Consider the following 8,604-nt stretch of genomic DNA (forward strand, 5'->3'; position numbering starts at 1 on the left):
AAAAAGAAGAAAAAAAAAAGAAAATCAAATAGATAAAATAAAATAAAAAAATAATTAAAAAAAGGGGCAAAGTGCCCTAAATAGATTAAAGCCGCACACGGCTTATGAGAAAGAAACAAAGGAACGATCTGTGGAGAAAAAAATACGCAGATAAGAAAAGAAAAGAAAGGGAGAAAAGAAAAGGAAAAAGGAGGAGAAACAACGATATTTTTATCTCGAGATATCAAGGTAATTATTCTTATCCTTTCTATTAAATTTTTGTGTAACTAGGAATAGATTTTTAGGTTAAAACGTGTATAATTTATACTAATATATGAACTTGTGAACTTGGGGTTATAAATGTGTATAAGTATTATGGTTCAATCATTGGACAATGATTAGTCCTAATCATTGGACAATGATTACTACAAGATTAGGATTATTAATAGTGGAACGATAAATATGAATCGGAACATTGAAAATAAGTGGTTTCAGCAGATAGTTTTGTAGTCCGTCATTGATGTGTTGGGCAGTTAGTTTCAGCTTTAATTATTTTCATTTGATTATCATATTAGGATTCAAGTTTTGATATATTGTGATATGTGTTAAATAGTGGGTGCATTATGATATATAAAAATTATTATAATTATGTTATTCGGAGAATTAAAATTTAACCCTAAACTTGAAATTCAAAAAATATGAGATTTGATCAATTGGTTGGAATAAATATTTAGAAATTTTATTATAAATTTGGATGAGTTTTGGGTCTAAGCTAGAGATATCGCAATATTAATGTTGTTAGTTTCGAAATCATATCGTGGTTATTTATTTGAATAGATGTTATTGCTTTGGAAGTCAACAAAAAGAGAAAGGCTCAAGTTTTGGAGTCATTGTTCGACTATTTAAGGCAAGTGAATTTCTAAACTCTTGTTAAGTATATGAAATGCGTGTATGTCCTTGTGGTATATGTTAGGAGTAACGGGATTGGTGATGGGTTGACTTTTCCACATTGATTAATTCTGATGATGAAAAGAATGGGGATAACAAAAGGCAATGTGATTAATTGTTTATGTGTGTTGTGTTGAGAAAGGGTTGAAGACTTGTAGAATCATTGTTGATGTAACTTCATGTTTGTGTGGTAGTGAACTGTACGATGTTATGAAAATGGCCATCTCCTCATAACATGCGTGAACTTGTCATCTGCATTATTGTAAGGTATTGGTTGTGGCAAGTGTTATGTGCATTGAGAAATAATGGGTACTTAAGAGGATGTACCATTTCGAGGGATGTATCGCGCGCCGCGATGGATACTATATTTCGAGGGATGTATCGCACGCTGCAATGGTTAGTATTATCGAGGGTCGTGTCGTGCGCCGCGACAGATGCATGCATAGATATGTCCCCCATGGGTCCCGGGCTGAGAGACAGCAGGTGTGTATCACTAGGTCAGACATGCATCATTATGCTTGACATTGCATTCCATTGCATTGCACATACTTATCATTAGTGAATTTGATATCAATTTTTGCTGATCTTCTGATTGCCTTTCTGCGGAACTTGTGATTGATCAATATTGAGCTTGTTATTGCGGATATGTAGTTTGTTGAAGTATTGTTATTGAGGGTATGTAATTTGCTAAAGTGTTGTTGTTGAGGATATGTAATTTGTCTAACTGTTGTTATTGAGCTACGTGCTATGTAAACTGTGAGCTGTTAGGTTGGGTTGATTTTAATGCAGGTTGTAGTTGTGGAGGTTCGGTTGGGGGTGGTAGGAGTACCCGTATTTCATTCCCTTAGTTGTGTTTAGACGTTTACTTGCTGAGTACCATGTGGTTTGGTACTCACCCCTTGCTTCTACAAATTTTTGTAGGTTATGAGCCTGGATTTTTGTTGTACTTGTCATTCTCTTCTTTTCCGAGGCTTCTTGAAGATTTGTTAGGTAGTTGTTTCCATCGCAGTAGACTTTCTTCTACTTAATTATGATCTTGTTCTATTCTAGAAACAACTTCACTTGAGACTTGAGTTTTCATTTGAATCAATTGTGTAACGACCTGTTTAGTCATTTTGAGCAGCAGATTTTATTTCTGGAAAAACTGGCAGAGACGACGGAACCCATGACGGACTGTCATGGGCACGACGGACCGTCGAGGGGGTCTCGTTTCAAAACACTTAGAAATTTTGATAATTAGGTACTGAAATTGACTCTCTGAACTTCGTAACGGAATGGCAGGACGGACCGTCACAGGTGTGACGGACCGTCACAGACTCTTCAGAGAATTGAGTCTCTGATCTCTGTGACGGAGCAGCAGGACGGACCGTCGCAGGCATGACAGCCCGTCACAAGCTGCGTAATCCCAGGCTGGGTCGGATTTCTGTAATTATTTTAAGGGGCGTTTTGGACTATTCCTGCTTTAATTATAAAGTTAGTGAGTTAATTTTAATAAGTCTAATTACTTGGGGGCTAAAAAAGGTAACCTTAAGTTAATTAGTGGGTTATTGTTGCCATCTTTTATTCTTAATTATATGCTAATTAGGGTAAAAGAATGAGGGTTTGAATAAGAAAAGTAGAAAGAACAAAGAGAGAGAGAGGATCGAACGAGAAAGAGGAGAAACGAGAAGAAGAACAAAGCTTTGGAAACTTGCTTGCTTGATCACTAATCTTCGGTGGAGGTAGGTTATGATTTTTACACTATTCGTAGTAAACCCTTAATAGCGAATGATATGTATTGGGTAGTGTAGTAAACCCTTCTATATGCTTAATTGTGTGTTTGCATGTTGTGATTATATAATTGTGATGAAATAAGCATGATGAAGCTATTGAGTCTTAAATCTTGAAAGAGAAACCCTAATCTACATTGTTAATGATGATGCCTTAGTGTAAAAGAAGGCTTGATGAACGAAAGTAGTGAGATTAGGGGATCGGGTGCCACGTTCCGCTACCAGGATAGTATATGAGGATTGGAGTTTCACGTTCCGACACCAGGATAGTATATGGATCGGGTGTCACGTTCCGACACCAGGATAGTATATGGATCGGGTGCCACGTTCTGGTACCACGATAGTATATGAGGATCGGAGTGTCACGTTCCGACACCAGGATAGTATATGGATTGGGTGCCACGCTCCGGTACTAGGATAGAATATGGATCGGGTGTCACGTTCCGACACCAGGATAGAATGAGGAGCGGAGTGTCACGTACCGACATGAGAGGAATAAAGATAATGAATCTTGAAAGATGTTAATATATTCAATCTAATGAACCTAATTCCCAAATGAGTATGATTAGGAGGTGTGAGTCCTCATTGATGTGCTTGGTGTTGTAACCAAGGGTTATGGTAATTGTAAATGCTGCATGCTAAGGATATTAGTTGATTTTATGATGTTATCTGATATATACTGTTTTCTATTTTGAGTTGGCCGATGATATCTACTCAGTACCTGTGTTTTGTACTGACCCCTACTTTTATGTTTTCTTTTTGATTATTTGTGGGGTGCAATAAACGTGCCGTCGTCTTCAACTCAACCACAACTCTAGCCAGTCTTCATTACACCGAATTTCAGGGTGAGCTAATGTTTCTAGCTTGGACTGGATCTTCCTCTTCATGTCTTGATGTCTTGAACTTCCGGCATGGACTAGATTTTTACTTATTTTAGCTTCTTAGATACTCTTAGATTAGTAATTTGAGGATAGATGTTCTTGTGATGATGACTTCCAGATTTTGGGGATAATAATAGTTGTTGAGTTTTTAGAAGTTATTGAATTGGTTTTTATTAAAGAGTTTAAGTCTTCCGCATTACTTTCTGTTGATATTATATTGAAATGTTAAGGTTTAGATTGGTTGGTTCGCTCACATAGGAGGGTAAGTGTGGGTGCCATTCGCGGCCCGATTTGGGTCGTGACAAACTTGGTATCAGAGCATTAGGTTCGTTGGTCTTATCACACAAGAACGAGTCTAGTAGAGTCTTAAGGAACGGTAGGGGGACGCCTTTGCTTTTCTTTTAGAGGCTATAAGACTTTAGGAAAATTCCATTCTTTCTTTCTTTCTTTCGTGCTATTACTTGGATCCAATTGGTATCTAGGTGATACAAATTGGTATCTGACCATCTTCACTCTATTTCGCAGATGGTTAGAACTAGAGCAACGACTGCGCCAACATCAACACTGGCAAGACAAGAAGCTTCCGAGCCAGCCACTAGGGCTGTAGCTCGAGGAAGAGTAGCGGCAAGAGGCCGTGGTAGAGGTCGTGGGAGGACATCCTCTAGGGGAAGAGGACAAGAGCCCGTCCCATCTAGTACTGGGGTGGTGACTCCTCCACCGACTGAAGAAGTAGTAAGAGAGGGTGAGGAAGGGGAAACTGAGCAAGTGCAGAATGAGGAACTACCACCCCAACCTACCCCAGAGATGATAAATCAGGTCCTTGCTTATCTTAGTGGGTTATCTGGTCAAGGTCAAACACCTCAAGTGTTTTCTGCACCAGCACCTCAGGCTCCGGAGGTACAACATGCGGCTACTATGGCTCCCCGCATGGATGCTCATTGGAAATAGGCACGTTTCCTCGTCTGACTACAGGGCCGATAATGACAAATGACCGGCATGAACTTTTCAGTAAGTTCTTGAAATTGAAACCTCCAATCTTCAAGGGTGCTGAATCTGAGGATGCCTACGATTTTCTGGTTGACTGTCATGAGCTACTACACAGGAAGGGCATAGTAGAACGGTTTGGTGTTGAGTTTGTGACTTATCAGTTTCAAGGGAACGCCAAAATGTGGTGGCGGTCACATGTTGAGTGTCAACCAACCGAGGCACCACCTATGACTTGGGCATCATTCTCTAGCTTGTTTATGGAGAAGTATATCCCCCGGACTTTGAGGGATAGGAAAAGAGATGAGTTCTTGAGCCTAGAGAAAGATAGGATGTCGATTACTGCTTATGAGGCTAAGTTTCGTGCCTTATCCAAGTATGCCACCCAACTTTGTTTCAGTCCATAAGAGCGGATTCGCCGTTTTGTGAAGGGGTTGAGATCAGAGTTGCGAATTTCAGCCTTACAGGTAGCGGCTACAGCGAAATCTTTTCAAGAAGTGGTAGACTTCGTGATAGAGGTAGAGGGAGTGAAGCCAGATGACTTCACCATGGCATCGACATCAAAAAGGTTTCGAAAGGGAGGTGAGTTTAATGGTTCTTACTCTAGAGGACAGGGTTCAGGAGGTTACTCAGTCCGACCAATTCAGTCTTCACTAGAGACTGTAGTTGGGGGTCCACCTCAGACCGGTCAACACTTCTCTGAGAGACCTATGCTTGAATCCAGAGAGTGTTATGGATGTGGGGAGACTGGACACATTAAGAGGTATTGTCCAAAATAGAGTTACAGACCTCCAAATGTTAGAGGTAGAGGTGGTTATGGAAGAGGCCGTCATTCTGGAGGACACGATGGTCGAGGTAATGGTGGTCACCAAAACGGTTGGGGTGACGGACAAATGGGAACTACTGCAGCGCAGCCTGATAGAGGCAACGGGCAAACAGGTGATAGGGCCCATTGTTACGCTTTCCCTGGGCGGTCAGAAGCGGAGACATCAGATGCTGTCATCACAGGTAATCTTTTGGTTTGTGATTGCATGGCTTTTGTATTATTTGACCCTGGATCCACATTTTCATATGTATCTTCCTCATTTGCTACTGGTCTTAAATTAAAATGTGAATTGCTTGACATGCCTATTCGTGTTTCTACTCCGGTGGGTGAGTCTGTGATAGTTGAGAAGGTGTATAGGTCTTGTCCTGTGACTTTTATGGAGAGCAATACTTATGTAGACTTGGTTATCTTAGAAATGGTCGACTTTGATGTAATTCTGGGTATGACTTGGCTTTCTCCGAATTCTGCGATCTTGGATTGTAATGTTAAAACAGTGACGTTAGCCAAGCCTGGGACAGATCCGTTAGTGTGGGAGGGCGACTACACTTCCAATCCGGTTCGTATTGTCTCCTTTCTTCGTGATAAGAAAATGGTTAGTAAGGGTTGTCTAGCTTTCTTGGCACATCTCAGGGATGACACTACCCAAGTACCTTCAATTGAGTCAGTTTCGATAGTCCGCGAATTTTTAGATGTGTTTCCTGCAGACCTTCCTGGTATGCCACTGGATAGAGATATTGACTTCTGCATCGATCTTGAACCGGGTACTCGCCCCGTTTCTATACCCCCTTATAGAGTGGCTCCCGCGGAGTTAAGAGAGTTAAAGGCACAACTTCAAGAGTTGCTAAGCAAAGGCTTTATTAGACCAAGTGCATCTCCTTGGGGTGCTCCTGTTTTGTTTGTGAAGAAGAAGGATGGAAGCTTTCGAATGTGCATAGACTACAGACAACTAAATAAGGTTACGGTTAAGAACAAGTATCCTCTTCCTCGCATTGATGATTTGTTCGATCAGTTACAAGGTGCTTGTACCTTCTCAAAAATTGACTTGAGATCTGGTTATCATCAATTGAAAATACGAGCAGCAGATGTGCCCAAGACTACTTTTCGGACCAGGTATGGGCATTATGAGTTCTTAGTAATGTCTTTTGGGCTTACGAATGCCCCTGCTGCTTTCATGAGCTTGATGAACGAGATTTTCAAGCCATATCTGGATCTCTTTGTCATTGTATTCATTGATGACATACTGGTATACTCAAAGAGCAAGAAGGAACATGAGGAGCACTTGAGAATTGTATTGGAAATGTTGAGGGAGAAAAAGCTTTATGCCAAATTCTCCAAATGTGAGTTTTGTCTAGATGCAGTGTCCTTCTTGGGGCATGTGGTTTCTAAGGATGGGGTGATGGTGGATCCTTCTAAGATTGAGACAGTGAAGAATTGGGTAAGACCTACTAATGTGTCAGAAATAAGGAGCTTTGTTGGTTTAGCTAGCTATTACCGTCGATTTATTAAGGGATTCTCTTCCATTTCTTCGCAATTGACGAACTTGACTAAGCAAAATTTTCTATTTGTATGGTCGGATGAATGTGAAGAAAGCTTCCAGAAGCTCAAGACTTTGTTGACTACCGCACCAATCCTTACCTTGCCAGTGGAAAGTAAGAATTTCATTGTCTATTGTGATGCATCCTATTCTGGCTTGGGTACGGTGCTAATGCAGGAGAAGAATGTAATTGCTTATGCTTCAAGGCAATTAAAGGTGCATGAACGCAATTACCCGACCCATGATTTGGAATTGGCTGCGGTAGTGTTTGCCTTAAAGCAATGGAGACACTATCTATATGGGGTTAAGTGTGAAGTATACACGGATCATCGTAGCTTACAGTATGTCTTTACTCAAATAGATTTGAATTTGAGACAGAGGAGATGGATGGAACTACTGAAGGACTACGATATCACTATCTTGTATCATCCGGGAAAGGCTAATGTTGTGGCAGATGCCATAAGTAGAAAGGCAGGGAGCATGGGAAGTCTAGCTCACTTGCAAGTTTCTAGACGTCCATTGGCTAGAGAGGTTCAGACTCTTGCTAACTACCTTATGAGGTTAGAAGTAAATGAGAAGGGAGGATTTTTGGCCAGTGTGGAGGCGAGATCTTCTTTTTTTGACAAGATTAAGGGAATACAGTTTGATGATGAGAAACTAAGCTGAATTCAGGATATGGTGTTGCGAGGAGAGGCTAAAGAAGCAATAATGGATGATGAAGGTGTTTTGAGAATTAAGGGAAGGGTATGTGTACCCCGTGTTGATGATTTGATCCACACTATTCTTACAGAGGCTCATAGTTCCGGATATTCTATACATCCTGGTGCAACCAAGATGTACCGTGACCTAAAGCAACATTTTTGGTGGAGTAGAATGAAGCGTGACATTGTGGAGTTTGTTGCCAAATGTCCAAATTGTCAGCAAGTAAAGTATGAACACCAGAGGCCCGGAGGAACACTTCAGAGAATGCCCATTCCTGAATGGAAGTGGGAGAGAATTGCAATGGACTTCGTGGTTGGTCTTCCAAAGACATTGGGGAAGTTTGACTCTATTTGGGTAATTGTGGACAGATTAATTAAGTCTTTTCATTTCATTCCGATCAAGGTGACTTACAATGCAGAGAAGTTAGCCATAATCTATGTCTCAGAAATTGTTCGGTTGCATGGGGTTCCACTCTCCATCATATCAGATAGAGGTACGCACTTTACTTCTAAGTTTTGGAAAACATTGCATGCGGAATTGGGTACTAGGTTGGACCTTAGTACTGCGTTCCATCCTCAGACCGATGGTCAGTCTGAGAGAACGATTCAAGTGTTGGAGGATATGCTTCGTGCATGCGTGATAGAGTTTGGTGGCCATTGGCATAGCTTCTTACCCTTAGCGGAGTTTTCATACAATAATAGCTATCACTCAAGTATTGATATGGCTCCATTCGAAGCATTGTATGGGAGGAGGTGTAGGTCTCCCATTGGTTGGTTTGATGCATTTGAGGTTAGACCTTGGGGTACTGACCTTTTGAGGGATTCATTAGAGAAAGTGAAATCTATTCAAGAAAAGTTTTTAGCGGCGCAAAGTAGACAAAAGGAATATGCAGATTGAAAGGTTAGAGACTTGGAGTTTATGGAGGGTGAGCAAGTCCTACTGAAGGTTTCGCCCATGAAAGGGGTGATGCGGTTTGGTAAG

This window comes from Solanum lycopersicum, chromosome 8, assembly GCF_036512215.1.
Source record: "Solanum lycopersicum chromosome 8, SLM_r2.1".
NCBI lineage: Eukaryota > Viridiplantae > Streptophyta > Magnoliopsida > Solanales > Solanaceae > Solanum > Solanum lycopersicum.